Source organism: Saccopteryx leptura, chromosome 1 (assembly GCF_036850995.1).
Source record: "Saccopteryx leptura isolate mSacLep1 chromosome 1, mSacLep1_pri_phased_curated, whole genome shotgun sequence".
NCBI classification, from domain to species: domain Eukaryota; kingdom Metazoa; phylum Chordata; class Mammalia; order Chiroptera; family Emballonuridae; genus Saccopteryx; species Saccopteryx leptura.
This window is the reverse complement of record NC_089503.1, coordinates 345,653,022-345,669,964: the sequence shown is the minus strand read 5'-3', so window position 1 is coordinate 345,669,964 and position 16,943 is coordinate 345,653,022. Positions and strand designations below refer to the sequence as shown.

Below are 16,943 nucleotides of genomic sequence, written 5' to 3'. Positions count from 1 at the left end.
ACTTTTAAAATTTATTGATTGATTTTAGAGAGAGGAGAGAGAGACAAAGTGGGGGGACAGGAAGCATCAACTTGTAGTAGTGTTGCTTCTCTTATGTGCTTTGACTGCACAAGCCCAGGATTTTGAACCTGCAACTTCAGCATTCCAGGTTAACCTTCTATTCACTGTGCCACCACAGGTCAGGCACAAATGCTACCTCTCAAAATGGCTTCCATGACAATTCTGTTAAAGTGAGCCCAGGCACTTTGTCTTATCACTGTTTTATTTTCTTCATAGACCTTGTTACTATTGGAAATAATTTTAAATTTACTGTCTCTCCCACTAAATATAAGATCTATGAAAATAGAAATCTTTCCTGTCTAGTTCACCAAGGTAACCATATATCCTTATTAATATTTTGAGGAATAAATGTTTATCCTATAATGTTATTCCAAATAAAATATTAATGATTTTACTGTATAAAATTTGCTTTTCTGTTTTAAAGGAAATGTTAAATATTCCCTCTTTCAAATAATTGCATAAGGCTTACTTAAATTTCCAGAATCCCAAAAAGAAAAGTTAGCAGATCAAAAAATTTTGTTCAGGACTATTACCATAGTCAAGTTGGAATATTATTACTGGCTTAATTTTAAATAACTGAGATGATACAGTAATCTTCAGACAAAATAAATTTCAGCTATAGCTAACAATAATTTTTATTTGACTAACAAACTAGTAACAATATATTAACAAAATAAAATAATTTATTTCTTTAAAAAAGTTATCTAGATTAATAGAACATTGAAGATTTACTAATTCTTTGTGACCAAGAATGAATGAGTTAACAGTTGTCCATCTGTTCCCCCTGCTTATACACGGGTAACTAGATAAAAGCAAAAAAGAAAAACTGTAATTCTTGCCCAATTTCAATTCCTAAGAATTGTTTATTTTCTAAAAATGCCCAAAAGTGCTATTACAGCAATGCTAGAAAACACATTAAATCTAACACTTGACATTTTCCAGTCAAAAACAAACTTTTTTTTCTAAAAAAAGTCCCAAATAGTACTGGCCACACAAAACAGGTCAGAAAAAAGATTAAGCTCCTTCAGTAACAGAATACCTCCTTTATATATAGTTTCAAATGACTCAGAATGTAAATCTAAAGTATTAAGTCCAAAGTATATGGACTATCATAATGATTCTCTGATTTATGTAACTTTAAGAAAGGTATTTAGTTTTGGGGGAGGAAACTGTATAAAATCATATAATTGTTCCTATCATTTCCCTGTGTCAGCTCCTTTGTATAAAACATTGTTGCCTGGGGAGATCCAAGATGGCAGCAGAGTAGGTGGAAGTTATACTCACCTCCTCCCAGGACCAAACTGGAATGCAACTACATCAAAGAATTATCCGGGATAACCAACTGAAGACTAACTGAAAAGAAGTCCTATAACCAAAGATTTACAGAAAAAGCCACACTGAGATTGGTACAAGGGGTGAAGATGTGAAAAGGGCTGGCCCTGATCCTACGGGGTGATGGCTGTGGTTCCAGAGAGATACCTTAGCTGCAGGGGGTTTCCTTGAGAGGTGTTGGGTCTAAACCCCAAGCTGGGCTCCCCAACCCAGAGTACCAGAGCTGGGGAGAGGCACCCACACAGCACTTGGCTTTGAAAAGCAGTGGTGTTTCTGTCCACCAAGGAGAGATGGGAGTCTGCTAGAGACACAGCACACTCTTAAAGAGCCAACACACAAAATTTCGTTCACAGCCACTCACCCTGGTCTCCAGCAAAGGAAGGGTAGAGCAGAACTCATCTGATAAGTCTGAGGTCTATGGCTCTGGGGAGAAAGCTGAAGGGACAGCCACAAGGATCCCTGTGCTGAGTCCTTTTCCCTTATCACAGAAATTATCTTTCTTTTGTTTTAATTGAATTTATTGGGGTGACACTGGTTAACTTAATTATACAGGTTTCAGGCGCTCTATTCTAAAACACACTTCTGTACACTGCATTGTGTGTTAACTCCCCCAAGTCGAGTCTTTGTCTACCACTATGTATCCCCTCTGTACCCTCCCTCCACCTCCTGACACTTTCTTTCTTGGGTGGACCACTTCCCTCTGTGTGGTATTTATGAACCTGGGGGAAAGCGAGAGCCCTATCGACTGGACTTCCTGTTACCCTGCCCTGGGGAGCTTGTGCCCTGCTGAGGAGTCAGCTGACTTGGCCAGGGTATAGCGGTCTGGACAGACTGAGGGGATGTCAGTGACTTAGTCATGTGGCTTTGGTGCCGGGGCCATTCCTTCCACTTTTCTGTGAACCTGACTACACTTCTCTCTCAGAGGAGATCTGCTAGCACCAACCTCTAGGCTTCTGACAGACCCACCCTCCCTCTAGGCTCTGATCTATAGGCCCCACCTGCTTGACTTCCTGGGGACCCACTTTGCCCAGGGGCAAAATCCAGGACAGACTGATCTGGCTGGGGGGCACACCCCCCACACTCCCCTAAGTTTTTAGTGCAGGCACCTCTCCCTCGTGGGAGATGCACTAACTCTATCCTCCCAATCTGCGGCAGCCCCGCAGGGTTTAGCTCCAAATCCTCCTGGCAGAATCTGAGATAGACTGAGCTGTGTGGCTCTAGAACAGGGGCCACTTTTCCCTCACAAGTGCAACTGGGGCAGAGCTGTCCCTTTACATGGCCAAATCTTGGTCTCTTTGCTCCTGATAAACTGCTGACCTCACCCTAACAACTCCGAGACCCCACAACAACACAGAAGTATAAGAGAACCCTGCAGGTTGCAGCTAGACTTTGTATATCCAGGGCCATCAGCTGAGTGGCCTTAAGTAACAAACAATTTTCAGATGGATTTAACTGATACCTTCAGAGCATTTCACCCCAAAGCAGGAGAATATACATTCTTTTCAAGTGTACATAGAACACAGTCTAAGGCAGTCCACATGTTAGGACACAAAACAAGTCTCAATAAATTTAAGAAGACTAAAATCACATCAAGCATCTTCTCTGACCATATGGTATGAAACTGGAAATTAATCACAAGAAACAAACTGAAAAACACACAAAAACATGGAGGCCAAACAATGTGTTGCTAAAAGATGAAAGGGTTAACAATGAAATCAAATAAGGAATCAAAAGATACTTCGAAACAAATGAAAATGAGAACACAACAACCCAAATTCTCTGAGACACAGCAAAAGAATTCCAAAGAGGGAAATTCAGAACACTATAGGCCTATCTCAAGAAACAAGAAAAATAGCAAATAAACAATCTAAGTTTACACTTAAAGGACCTCAAAAAAGAACAAAGCCCAAAGTGAATAGAAGGAAGGAAATAATAAAGATCAGAGCAGAAATAAATAAAATAGTCTAAAAAAAATCAATGAAACCAAGAGCTCATTCTTTGAAAAGATAAATAAGATTGACAATCTTTTAACCAGAGTCATCAAGAAAAAAAGAGGACCCAAATAAATAAAATCAGAAATGAAAGAGAAGTAACAACTGACACCAAAGAAATATAAAGGATTGTAAGAAAATATTACAAACAACTACATGCCAACAAATTGGACAATCTGGACAAAATGGGTAAATTCCTAGAAACAAACATACAAGCTTCAAAAACTGTATCAGGAAGAATCAGAGAATCTGGACAGAAAAATACATCTAGTGAAACTGAAGCAGAAAATAAAACAAAAACCTCCCAAAACCAAAAAGTCCTGGACCAGATGGCTTCAAAGAAGAACTAACATCTATGTTTCCCAAACTATCCCCCCAAATTCAAGAAGCTTGAAGATTCCTAAGCGCATTTTATGAGACCAGCATTATTCTAACTCCAAAACCAGATAAAGACATGACAAAGAAACATGTTCCTGACAAAAACAGATGGTAAAATCCTCCATAAAAGATTAGCAAACCAGATCCAGGAATATATTAAAAAGATCATTCACCATGATCAAGTAGGATTTATTCTGGGATGCAAGGTTGGTACAATATCTGCAAATCAATATATGTGATATACCACATAAAATGAAGGATAAAAACCACATGATCACATGTAGTTTCTAATTCTGAAGGACACTAATTAGATTGACAGGGTCCTACATGTGGGCTTTGGAACTAGAGTCTATTTAACAATAATATGCCTGAGAACAGCGGTACTAAGTAAGGCAACTTTTGTAAGCTTAACAATGTATCCTAATGGTCTTTATAGGACCACTGCTGATTTTTTTTAAAGGTAGTTACTATTAAGTGGTGAAATTTTGTAAATAAATCATAATACAAAATAGTTACCGCCCAGAACTGGGTATTCTTTGTACATTGTCAAATATCTTGCAAAATACAAATTAGGAATAAAAATGTTCCATATGATACATGTATAAATTCTTAAGATTTCATCTTGTTCAGTAAAATATGTTGGTATATGACTTTCCTTATTAATTTTCAAATGATTGGATAAATTTTTTAAATTAAAAAAAAGAAAGTGCAACATAATTGAACGACAAGATAACCTGGACATGTTATCTTTGAATATATGTATCTTGATTTACTGATGTCACCCCATTAAAAAGAAAGAAAGAAAGAAAGAAAAAAAAAAAACCACATGATCATATCAATTGATGAGAAAAAAAATTTCATAAAATCCAGCACCCATTTACAATAAAAACTCACAGCAAAGTGGGAATGGAAGAAAGATATCTCAACATAGTAAAGGCCACATATGACAAACTCAAAGCCAACATCATAATCAATAGGCAAAAACTACAAGTTGCGAACAGGACAAGGATATCTGCTTTCACCGCTTTTATTCAACATCATACTGGAAGTCCTAGTCACAATAATCAGACAAGAAGAAGAAATAAAAGGCATCCAAACTGGAAAGGAATTAAAATGTCATTATTTACAAATGACAGAATACTATGATATATAAAGAGAACCCTACAAATTCCACCAAAAAACTACTAGAACTGATAAATGAAGTCAGTAAAGTAGCAGGATACAAAATATATATCCAGAAATCAGTTGCATTTTCATATACCAATAATGAACTATAGGAGAAGGAAGCTAAGAAAACAATCCCATTCACAATTGCACCAAAAAGAATAAAATATCTACAGATAAATTTAAACAAGGATGCAAAACACCTGTATTTGGAAAATTATGAGACATTGAAGAAAGAAATTAAAAATACAAATAAGTGGAAGCATATACTGTGTTCATGGATAGGAAAAATTAACATTAAAATGTTCCTACTACTCAAAGCAATCTGTAGATTCAACGCAATTCCTATCAAGGTACCAATGGCATATATCACAGAACTAAAACAGATATTTCAAATATTTCTATGGAAACAAAAAAGACCCCAAATAGCCACAGCAATCTTGAGAAAGAAGAAAATTGAAGGAATCATGCTACTGTATAGTTTGCTGTCAAACTATACAGCAAGGACACATCAATCAAAACAGCATGGTACTGGCATAAAAACAGACTTATTTACAGATCAATGGGACAGAATAAAGAGCCCAGAAATAAACCAGTGCCTTTACAGTCAATTAATATTTGACAAAGAAGGCAAAAACATACAAAGGTATAAAGATAGTCTATTCAATAAATGGTTTTGGGAAAACTAGAGAGATATGTACAAAAAATAAACTTATTCTTACACCATATACAAGAATAAATTCAAAATGGATTAAACACTTAAATGTTAAGACTCAAAACCATAAAAATTCTAGAAGAAACATACACAGTAAAAGTCTCGGACATTTCTCATAACAGTATTTTTTTTCTGATATGTCTCCTCTGGCAAGAGAAACAAAAGAAAAAATAAACAAATGGGACTACATCAAACTGAAAAGTTTTTGCACAGCAAAGGAAGCCATTAACAAAATGAAAAGACAACCAACTGAATGGGAGAACATATTTGCCAAAGGTACATCTGATAAAGGTTTAGTATCCAAAATATATGAAGAACTGATACTTCTCAACACCAAAAAAACAATCCTAAGGTTAAAAAAAAACAAAAACAAAAACAACAACTAAATAACTAAGGTAGGGTAACTAGAGATACAGAGTGCAGATATAAGAAAGAACCTGAATAGACACTTCTCCAAAGAGGACAGATGGCCAATAGACATATGAAGAGATGCTTGACATCACTGATCAAAGAAATAAAATTAAAATCACAATGAGATATCACCTCACACCAGTCAGAATGGCGCTCATCAATAAGTCAACAAACAACAAGTGTTGGCAAGAATGTGGAGAAAAGGGAACCCTCATGCACCGTTGGTGGGAATGTAGACTGGTGCAGCCACCTTGAGAAGCGGTAAAGGGAAGCTAAGGGGTGATGGAAGGAGACTTGACTTTGAGTGGTGAACACACAATGCAATATACCGATGACGTATTATAAAATTGTTCACTTGAAACCTATTTAAGTTTATTAACCAATGTAACCCCAATAAATTCAATAAAAATTTAATAGAAAAAACAAACAAAAAAACTGCTGCTTGGCTATTTCTGCTGCCAGCAAAAGAGCTCATACTAGATGAGAATAATACAAATAAACTGAGAGAAAAATATAAATATAAATAAGGAGATTTCTCACCACATACAGAAAAATAACTAAAGATAAAGCTAGAAACAATATTGCTGCATTAAGACTGCAACTGTTTCTCTCCTACAAAGGAGAAAAATGACTAGAAACAAATAAAACCAAGTAAATTTTTCCATTCCTCTATTTACATGTTCCAGGATATTCCTAAAGCATCTTTTTATCCTACTTTTATTTACACAACACCTACTCTTGCTTAAAAATCAAGATTATAAAAAAAAAAAAAAAATCAAGGTTATGCTTAGATTTCAAGTATGGTTTCCTAGATTTCAGTCAGATCACAGTAAATGCTAGAGTTAAAATTTACGGGATAATCAGGTTCTCTTAAACAGCATTTTAAAACAATGGGTCAAATTAAACCATTTTTAATTTTTTTTTATTTTAATTTATTGTGTTAACATGGATTCAAGTGTCCCACTGAATATAACACCCTAACCCCCCACCCCGTGTCCCTATTTACACCCTTTTTGCCCCCCTCCCCTTAACTTCCTCCCCTTTTCCCTCTGGGATTTGCTGTCCTGTTATCTGTATCTCTGTGTTATGTATATATAATTTCACTAATCCTTTCACCTTCTCTGATCCCATCCCCTCATTCCTCTTCCCTCTGACAGCTGTCTTCTGGTCCCTGTGACCCCACCTCTGCCTCTATTCCATTCCTCAGTTCACTTTGTTCATTAGATTCCACAAATAAGTGAGATCATATGATATTTTTCTTTCTCTGCCTGGCTTATTTCACTTAGCATAATAATCTCCAGGTCCATCCATGCCATAGCAAAGGTTAAGGCTTCCTTCTTTTTCATGGCCACGTAGTATTCCATTGTATATGTAAGCCATCCTAATTTACAACACATATTTCTAAAGTTTAGTCAGTCAAATGAAAACATAACAGAGTATTCATTAATTCATAAGGCATTTACTGAACACCTACTAAGTGTCAGGCACTGAACTGTGGATGGAGCTGGACAGAGAAAAATAAGTTAAGACACAAGTGGCCCCCCAACTTTAAGGAACTCATAGCCAAGCGGAGTTCTATTAATAAAGGGAAGTAAAGGAGGCTAAGTAAATGGAAAATAAGACTGGAGAACAGAAGAGAGTTTGGAAAGGTTTCTAGGGGCAATAATGCCTAAAATGAGTCTTGAGGTACTAGGAGAGATTAAGTACAAGTATGACGTAGGTTGTATGTTTGCATTTTAGGGGGTGAGATGGTAAATAAGGTTAGTAAAAGTAGACAGTTGGTGAGGGAAGACCCTATTTCAGTAAGAGGAAGCAGCATGTGCGAAAGTAAAAGGCATGAAGCTGCTGGCTTCTAAGTAATCAAGGCCCTGCTGATTGTATCTAAGCAGGAATGTGGCTTCATCTCTGGTCTACTCGGGAGTCACTGCCTCAGATTACTCAACACACTTGGGCAAGCCTTTTACTCAGCCATGCAAGAGAGATTTCAGTCTCTAAACACTAATGTTCTCTTCTCACATTTCCCAGGCTCATGTGTAAGTTAGTTTCCACAATAGGACAGTGAGGTCGGAAGGAGGGTGAGGACTGTGAAAACCCGGGAGGGCACGCTCTGGTGCATGGAGCCCACAGCACCACCAGCTCGTGTGACTGTGTCTGCAATGAGTTCCACAGCAGCCCTTCTGTCAGTACTTGCAAATGGTGGATGGCTTGCTATCTGCCAGGTGATGTGACAACAGGCATTGGTTTACTTCCCAGCACACACCATGGCATATAATTAAACTGCAAATATATAGTTTACAACTGTGCTATCCAATATAGAAACTACTGAGCACTTGAAATGTAGCTAGTCAGAACTGAGATATGCTGTAAGTGTAAAAAACATGGGATTTTGAAAACTCGGTACATACAAAAGAAAATAAAATACCTCTTTATTAATCTCTTTTACATTTGTTACAATGGCGAAACAGTATTTTGGATATTTTGAGTTAAATAAAATATATTAAAATTAATTTTATCTGTGTTTTCTTGTGTGGCAATTGAAAAAAAAATGCTATGTGCAAGCATAAATTATGTTTATGGTTCACATTATATTTCTATTGGACAATGCTGGTTTAGAATGACTGCACTGGCTGGAAGGTAATGGTAAAGCAATACTAAGTGGAAGAAACCATTACAAGGATCTTTATGTCATATTAAGAAGTTGGTTGGAAACAAAGGAGCTTCTGTAGGAATAAAATGATCAGATCTGACATTAAGATCCATCTCCAACCCAAGAACTAGAAGGCCAAAGGCCAAAAAAAGAAGACCAGCTGGTGTTGAAATGAAGTGCCTAGAATAGTGGATTAAACTAAGGTAGGGTAACTAGAGATATAGAGTGCAGAACTGATTCAGAACTATTTATGTAGTAAAATAAACTGGACCTGGTGTTGGGTTTTATGTAGAGTATAAGAATAGTGAGCAGAACCTAAATGAATTCCAAAGTTTGGGGCTTCCAAAATTGGGTGACTATGATACCATTCAATAGGACAACTTGGTGACGATGGGTTCACTATCAGGCATAGTGAGTTTTCCTGTGGGAAATCTATATGGAAATACCAAAAATTAGCTACATAAATTTGGAGCCAATCCAAGAGTTCCTAGAGAGAAAAAAAAATTGAGAGTTCATTAATACAATATAGATAGTGGAAACCAACACTACCAAAAGCCTGAGGATGAACACAACCAAGGAAAATAGTGAAGGGATGCAGAAGACTGAATTATGAGCAAACAGTAATGAAATGATGGGTAGAGTAGGATTCTACTACTAAGAAGATGAACAATGACAGGCAGGAGAGACAGGACAAAGGGTAGCATCTCTACCATAATGAACTTTTACTGTGTCTGAGAGAATTTACAGTTCCATGATTATTTACTCTGACAAAAAACAAACAGAAAAAAAACCTTCCAGAGTCACCTACTACTTTTTGATATTTGAAATAACACTTTACCAACTTAGAAAATCAAAACAAACCAATATTTCCTATTTTGCAATTGATAAACATACAAGTCAACATGCAATTTAGATCAGTATAAAATTCAAATGAGGAACTACAACTTCAAAAAATACAGATTAAAATAACAACCATGCTAAACAAAAAGAGAAAATAATCTTTAGAACCATACCATTTTTCAGTTGTACGGTTTTCCAAATACATGTAACCTCCACCCACCAAAAGAAAATCATTTTTTAAGTGATGACCTTTGATCCCAAAGAGATATTTATCTGTTTTTAACCTGAATCTGAAGGTAAAGGATAGCCAAGCATGTATGTGCCCAACTGTATTTTCCTAGTGATAGTGTGGGGGAGATGTGTTAGGCTTGCTTGCGGATTTACTGGCTGCAAGCTCTTTGCTTGATTAGTGCACTAGTCATTGGCAGAGGCACCTGTGCACAGCCTATATAAGGCTGTGGGTGCTTCCCCTGGGCGATGATTCTCCCAGATCGCTCTTGCGCAACTATGAGGTGTGGTTTCCCTTGCTCCCTTACCCTTACTGCAAATATCAGATCTCCCTTTGTTTATTAGCTCTTGCTCTTTTATTTGCTGGCCTATCTTTGCCAGCCTCTGATAATCAGGTATGGACTGACACTTTCTGGCTCCACAGTTTCTCTACCATCTGCCCGAATCCAATGTGTACATGCCTGGCCATGGTGACTGGCATTACAGCTGGCATAATGGGCAGGGTTCAGAGCAGAGTATGGGGCTGCCGACACCCATGAAGGGTGAAGCAGAGGAGTGGTTGCTGTTCTCCAGCATATGGTTCCCCATGTCTGTCCTTTTGGGGACTATGGGGTGGCTAGTTTTCACAGCCCTGCGAGGCAGCCTGAGGTTGAAAGCTCCAGGGTGAGCTGCGGAGCAAGCGGCAACAACGGCAACGCTGGAACAGTCACTGGAGAAAGAGCTGCAGATTTGAGAATTGTAAATAAGACTGCAGGCTGAGAACCAGTGACTGTGTGAACTGGAGTCAGCACTGGAGAGGGGCCAAGTGGACAGCCATAGCCTTCCATCCAGCCACTGACACTATTTGGACACAGGTGGGTGTCCAGTTAACTCCCTGGGCAACCAGCACCTGGCCACCTAAGGCAGAAGTGTATTATCCCTTGAGTGCTCAGGGAGACGGCATTATGAAGGGCACCTTTGTAATTTCTTTATGGCCAATAATGAGTTCTCCCATTTTGCTGCACATGGAACCAGTAGAGAGCCTGGTGTGCAGGCCAGTAAGATTTGGTATGCTCGCCCAGGACAGCCTCTGGTACCTGCTGCTGTGCTGTCTGCAGACAGAACTTTGTCCTGTATTCTGCCAGAAGGGAAAGATTAGCCTCTCAGTACCACTGACCACTCTATCATTTCACCCATAGCTGTGTTTGTAATTCTGTTGCTGTAGACTGTATTGTTTTGGTTTTTGTAATGTATCTCACTCCTCGCACAGGGACCCAGCGGGAAAGAAACCTGTCGCATAGATTATGATATGAGCAACCCTAAAGGGGTGAAATGTGGGGCAGCTAAGTTGTTAGGCTGGCTCATGGGTTTACCAGCTGAAAGCATTTTGCTTGATTAGTGCGTAAGCACATGGCAGAGGCACCCGTTCACAGCCTGTATAAGGCTCTGGGTGCTGCCCCTGGGCGATGATTCTCCCAGATCGCTCTCCCGCCACCGTGAGGAGCGGTTTCCTTGCTCCCTTGCCCTCACTGCAGATAGCGGATTTCCCTTTTTGATTAATAGCTCTTTCCCTTTTCTAACTTTTGTTGTTTATTTGCTCGCCTATCTGTGCGAGCCTCCAACAAATGGGTATAGCCCAACACTTTCTGGCTCCACAGTTTCTCTACCCTCTGTTCGAATATCCAATGTGGACGGGCCTGGCCTCCGCCACCAGCGTTACAGATAGGAACCAAAACTTTCTCAAGACTTTGGGGGGGGGGGGCAAAAAGGGGGCCAAGACAAAATAGATTAAGAAAATCAGTCAGTGCAGCCCCATCAAATAGTTCACACAAACCAAACTCCAGTAACAAATCCATTTTAACTAAACTACCCAAGTTTTTTCATTTACTCAAGTATAGGTACTCCCTTCCCTACATCTTTCTGAACAACCCTGCCCCAGCTCCTCCTCATTTCCCAACCCCGCATCTGTCAGCCTCCCCTCCTCCCCTGCCCTCTCCCAGCTGCGAACACTTCACTTGTTTTCCTAAGACTTGCTTCTCCCTACGTCCCCAAATCCTCCCGCATCCCTAATCCTTTCATCCTTCCCGCTTCATCAACGCCATCCGCACACTCCCATACACCAAAGCCGCACCGACGGCTCCCCCACGCCCCAGTCCCACCACGTACCCGCCAATTCCCCGCTGGCTCCACGCCCACCCCAGAGCCCACCGCCGACAGCCCAGCCGGGCCTCAGTGACCACGCGGCGGCCCGCCCCCTTGCCTTCTCTCCGGGCACCAAACTCCTCTCCGGAGCCCCGCCGCCTAAGGGAGGTGGGGGGGGAGCGCCTGGCTCCGGCGGAAGCTACGGAGTCGGAGGGGCGGACGCCAAGGTAGCGGGGGAGCGAGAAGTTTGAACACAGGATTGGAGTAGGGGCCGCTGGCAACTCTCGAGAGGCAGCCGCGTTGCGACTGCGGCTCCAAGGTAACGGAGGCGGAGGCCTGCATTCCACTGTGGCCTCAGCCAATGAGCCGTGGCCAATGATGCCCGCCCCCATCTCCCATTGGCCTCTGTCGCCACGCGGCCCTTTCTATTGGATTCCATAGAACTGGAAGACAGGACAATGACTACAGGAGAAGGCGGCCATTGGTTGGCTGCTCTAACTGTAGCGGTGACAGAAAACGGAAATCTTTAGCGAAGCTCAGCGAAGCTCTCCGGCGGCCCTTTAAACTGTGCCGAGTGTGGCGCGACCTCAGAGCGTCCTGGGCCTCGGGTGGTGGTGGGAACGGGATCACGCGCGCGAAGGGGACAGGGGCTGCATGCTTTGCAGGGATTGGAGACTGTAATTGAAAGCATGAACAATTGTCTCCAATCCCTTTTTTGAAAACCGACTGGTTTTAAATTAGGATGAAGTTAAAAGTACTACTTACTAGTACTAGCTAGTTACTTCTTGGTTTCAGCCCAGAAGTTGCCGATTTTTCAGGAGGATGTGGAGTTAGTGCACTAAAGCTCCTGCCTCGAGATCATGGCCTTCGCAAATCACCAGCGCGCGGTGAATTTAGTTTGAAAGTGGTTTTTAGGTTTTGAACTGGGTTTGAGATGGAATGACATTACAAACATTTGCACACAAATATTTGGAAACATCTGTGGAGCATGTCAGTGACCTATTGAGAGCTGTTGTATTGGCATATTTCTCCCTTTTAAAAATGACTCATTAAACGGCAATCATTGCAGAAGTAAGGAAGGTAAAAAGAAAATTGTATCTTCGGTGAAGGTTACATTAAGCCTTTCTAAACCTTCTGATTATCAAGATGGTTGGAACAGCGTACTCCGTTTTTTCGCCATTGTTAGTTTCTTGAGAGCTGGGTTTTACCTCCATCGGAAGAGACATTCATTAAAGCAAATGCGTTCTAATCAGTCTTCTAACCGTGAATTATTGTAATTCCATTTCTTGCTTGACTTCGTTTCCCCAACTTTGCTCTACTTCAGAGTTTTTATTTTATACTGTCAGTGTATTTTACTTTAAGTTTCAGACTAACCCATGGAAACAAAACCGTAATTAAAGATAATTTTCTGTAAAAGATAGCAATCATCTGTTAGTGAAAAATAAATGAGTCATCCCTTAAACTGCTCTGAAACATCTTTTCATCAGTTTGTGCAGATCTGCTAATGCTCTTCCTCAAAATAGCTCACTGGTTTATAACTCCGTTAGAATTAGTTTAATATACGCATCAGTGGATTACTTTTAAAGAGGTTGCTATAAAAAGTCTTTCGAAATGTGAAAAAACAAAAGTCCTCAGAATCAAATAAGGGTTGTTAACATTCAAGCACAGCTGTGAATTAAACTAATTTATTCACTCACATTATAATCTCGTTCAATCTTCACTGAGAATACTAGACAGATATTGTTACTCATCATTATACCTGAGTAAACAGATTCAGGGAGGTTAAAGAATCTACCACAAGATACTAAAGTAGTGATAGGGCCAAGATTCAAGCTTACTTCTGCTCAATTCCAGGGTTCAAATTTGATGGCTTTAATGTGTTTCTCCTAACAGGTTAATAGAGTTAATAGAGCAAGAAAAGTATTTAAAAGGTCTGGAGTTTCCAAAACATTGTCTAATTGTATGTAACATGTTTTCAAGAGCTTTTCAATGTGCAGTTTCATTCACGCTATCATATTCGGAATAACAGTTACTATCAACTTATTTGGGCCCTTGCTGGTTGGCTCAGTGGACAGAGCCTAGGCCCAGCATGTGGATGTCCTGGGCTCAATTCCCAGTAAGGGCAGACAAGAGAAGTGACCGTCTGCTTCTCTCTCCCTCTCTCCTTCTCTCCTTTCTCTCCTTTCTCTTCTTTTCCCCCTATGACAGGCAGTGAATCAATTTGGTTTGAGCATCAGCCCCAGACAGAGATACTGGGTGGGTCACGGTCCAGGTGCATGTGAGTCTGTCTCACTGTATACACTCCTCTCACTTAAAAAAAAAATGGTTATGCAAAATAAAAGGTAAGTTTCAGGTTTTTGTATGATTTTACATGGTTTTAATAGAACTTTCTAAGATTATAGCATTTGCTATTTTATTTCATTATATACCACACAAGATTCAGTTTTTCAGAAAAAAAGGAAGCCAATAAAACTACATTTTTATATTATTGTCACTTGAAATTATATTCAACAGAAATCAAGTTTAATTTTTTTAAAGATTATATTTATGAAAAAATTATACTAATAATCATTAAGCACTTTGGAGTTGGTTTTTTGGGGTTTGTTTTTTTTTTTTGCATTTTTTCCAAAGCTGGAAACAGGGAGGCAATCAGACAGACTCCTGCATGCACCTGACTGGGATCCACCCAGCATGCCTACCAGAGGGCGATGCTCTGCCCATCTGGGGCGTCGCTCTGTTGCATCCAGAGCCATCCTAGCGCCTGAGGCAGAGGCCACAGATCCATCCTCAGCGCCCGGGCCATCTTTGCTCCAATGCAGCCTCAGCTGCGGGAGGGGAAGAGAAAGACAGAGAAGAAGGAGAGGGGGAGGGGTGGAGAAGCAGATGGGCGCTTCTCCTGTGTGCCCTGGCCGGGAATCAAACCTGGGACTCCTGCACGCCAGGCTGACGCTCTACCACTGAGCCAACCGGCTAGGGCTAAGCACTTTGGAATTTTATTTTCAATATTCCTGGGCTTACATTAATATTTTAATGTCACCAGATTTGTTATATTGCTAACTAAATGTTTATTTTCTACAGAATTTTGATTGCCTCGTTTTATGCTATGTAGCAGATACATATAATATTAAATTTTTCCTAGAAATGGCTTACCAACATAATTATTTCTATTTTACATATGGGGAAACTAAAGAGTTTGAACAATTTGTTAGAAGTTTCATAAAATTAGTAGGCAAAGTAATAAGTAGAATTTCCAATTGTAGACAATCCAGAAATTACAATGATTATAATGTAAAAGGAACATACTATAAATAACCATATATTGAAAAGCACACTAGTATAATTATCCTTAGCTAATATTCGCATGTTCATTTAATACCATTCTTAAAAAAAAGAAAAAGTACTGTCATAATTTTATATATTTATTCTAGATATGTGATAAGTAATACAAAATTCAAAAATTTTAAGTCTAAGTAGTTGGTGTCCATATTGCTAGAAAATTTTAAACTTAACAATAATTTCCAGGTAAGTAGTAGGTTATCAGCATACAATAACTTTTAAACAGTATCTAATATGTGAGGTGTCTAAAAGGGAAAACTTGAGTTGGGTGTAAAGAACAATAAAATTAGAGACACAGAGTGTGGTCTGTTATAACAAGTTTAGTCTAATTGTTATTTGCCTTTGCAATATGGAAAACTGATACCTTTTGATTATTGTTCTACTTTTAAAAGAAAAATGTTTTTTGGTCATTTGATAATTTTTTTTTAAAGATTGATTTTAGAGGGAAGAGAGAGAGAGTAAGAGAGGCAAAGAGAAAAGCATGGGGAGGGATGTAAGAATCGGCTTGCAGCCACGGTCTTGCCTGTGCCTTGACTGGGAAAGCCCAGGCCTGTGAGCCAGCGACCTCAGCGTTCCAGGTCAACGCTTTTACCCACTGCACCACCACAGGTCAGGGTCCTCTGGTGAGATTTACAAGTTATTAATTTTGTTAGTAAAGAAAGAAAATTATTGAGATGTGTACTACTGTAGTATTTTTCTTTCATAATTAGTAATTCATTAACAGTATCTCAATTTCATGGAGTTTATTTGAATTTTCAGGGCTTTTGCTATTGTTTTACACAAGAAGAACTAAACCAAAAGTTGGGTTGAGCAAGTTTTTAATAGGTGTTTTCAGATTATGTTACTTTACAATTACATCTTAAAGGAAATTGACTGACAGATGAAATGCCATCTCAGTAGGGAAGCATTGAAGGAAACCATAACTCTATTTGTATTCATATTGTTAGATTTGAAAGGGAGAATAATTGCCTGTACTCAACTGAAAATAATCCACAGAAGATTCTGTTAAGATTAGTGTCTACATTTTAAATTTACAATAACTATGCTAGATAAAGAAAAAGTGTTGTTACTACTTTGGAGTTCTAGCATAATAAAATAGCCATCTATTTCTCCAGTGAAAACAGGAAAATAGCATAGCAGAATTGCAATGGAAAATTTCTAAGTTAGAAACTTTCGTTCATTCATTAAATCTAGTGGTGGGATTCAATGAGTTCTTTGCCCTAAAAGACCGTTTTAAGTACAAAACGATATACCGAAAGGTAGTTTATTATTTTATGCATTTAATACTTAAATAAGAATAATAAAAGAGGTACACAAAACTAAATTATTGCATAAGAAAGAACTTTAAAATATTAATGAAAAAATATTAACTAATACCGGGCAAAAAATAATAAAATTATTAAGATATTTCCATATTGCTTCTTGAATAGCACCCTCACTAGCAATTTTTTTCACCTCTGGACAGAATGAACATTCCTACAGGCGCTTAGAATACTCTGTTGCACAAATTAACTTTAAAAAAACAATAAGGAGGCCCTGGCCAGCTAGCTCATCAGCATCGGCGGGGCATGTGAAAATCCCGGGTTTGATTCTCAGCCAGGGCACACAGGAGAAGCACCCATTTGCTTCTCCACTCCTTCCCCTTTCCTTTCTTTCTATCTCTCTCTCTCTTCCCCTCCTGCAGCCAAGGCTCCAGTGGAGCAAAGTTGGCCCAAGCACT

The 16,943-nt window shown here is 39.2% G+C and overlaps 1 protein-coding gene across 3 annotated transcripts in view; it reads right to left on the bottom strand.

Annotated features, from left to right (window-relative positions):
• Positions 1–12,189, bottom strand: part of LCA5 (lebercilin LCA5) — a 40,289-nt gene extending 28,100 nt beyond the window's left edge. For 2 of the 3 annotated variants that reach the window (XM_066358979.1, XM_066358981.1), the window contains exon 1: positions 12,006–12,189. The gene's annotated coding sequence lies outside the window, so the exon portion shown is untranslated. Of the gene's footprint in view, positions 1–11,911; positions 11,934–12,005 lie in introns of those variants that run through there. The other variant, XM_066358980.1, reaches the window with a different exon arrangement.
• Between the last annotated feature and the right edge of the window lie 4,754 nt (positions 12,190–16,943).